Source organism: Telopea speciosissima, chromosome 11 (genome assembly GCF_018873765.1).
Source record: "Telopea speciosissima isolate NSW1024214 ecotype Mountain lineage chromosome 11, Tspe_v1, whole genome shotgun sequence".
In the NCBI taxonomy this organism is placed as follows: domain Eukaryota; kingdom Viridiplantae; phylum Streptophyta; class Magnoliopsida; order Proteales; family Proteaceae; genus Telopea; species Telopea speciosissima.
The window spans coordinates 42911381-42912417 of NC_057926.1; the positions used below are offsets into that span (position 1 = coordinate 42911381).

Consider the following 1037-nt stretch of genomic DNA (forward strand, 5'->3'; position numbering starts at 1 on the left):
TGAGATACCCCTTAGTGGTCCTTTCAGCCTCTTGGGAAGATTCTCATTCCCTAGTCTTATCAGCCAAGTTGGTTAAGAATGTTCATGCATCATTCTCCTCAGAAAAAGAAGTAAAGCCTGCTGGACACATAGACTCTACAAGTTGTTTGGTCTGATAATCAATACCCTCATAAATAATTTGGCATAGCTGCCACAAGTCAAAACCATGGTGAGGGCATTCTAAGAGGAGGTCTTTGAATCTTTCCATGAATTTAGAAAAGGACTCATGTGGTTTCTGCCTGAACTGAAGGATGTCACTTTTAAGCTTATTGGTCTTGTGAAGAGGGAAGAATTTTCTCAAAAAGACAATGGTGAACTCATCCCATGTATTAATGGAGTTTGTTGGCAGTCCATAGAGCCACTTCTTGGCCTGGTCTTTCAGGGCAAAGGGTATAAACCTAAGCCTAACTGCATCATCAGTCAAATTCTGGACCTTAATTAGAACACAGATCTCCTCAAATTCCCTAAGGAAGAGATATGCATCCTCATTAGCCATCCCATGGAAATAGGGTAGCATGCTGATGAAGTTGGTCTTGAGTTCATAGTTATTCCCTGTAACAACAGGCAGACTAATGCATGAGGGATGCGGCCTGGTGGGGTAAAACATATCCTTAAGAATTTGGGTTGTTGGTCACCCATGGTCAAAGGTGGTAGAGAAAGTGGTCTTCTAATAAGACGATTACTTGAATCACGAGTCCACACCTTAGCCACCTAAATAGATATGAGGTCTCCTTTAGAAAAATTAAAGAAAAATAAAACACTTAAAAAAAAAAAAACTAGAAACAAGAGGGACCCCAAGGTAGATAGTGCATCTCTATCCCTCAAAAATCGAAACAATGGTTCAAAAGCTGTAAGGATGCCATATAGGTTGACACCAAGGGAACCCGTATAGTCTTCTATAGCCACCTACGTGCGACTCCAATATGGATTCTGATGTAGAATGGAGGTCTACTATACGTTTATGTTTCCAACACTCTCACTATGTCGCTTTCCTGTTA

At 40.8% G+C, this 1037-nt stretch overlaps 1 non-coding gene across 1 annotated transcript; it reads left to right on the forward strand.

Annotated features, from left to right (window-relative positions):
* Positions 1-200: 200 nt before the first annotated feature.
* LOC122646954 lies at positions 201-307 on the forward strand. The gene has a single exon (XR_006330755.1). It is a non-coding gene; the product is annotated as a small nucleolar RNA R71 (small nucleolar RNA).
* The last annotated feature ends 730 nt before the right edge of the window (positions 308-1037 follow it).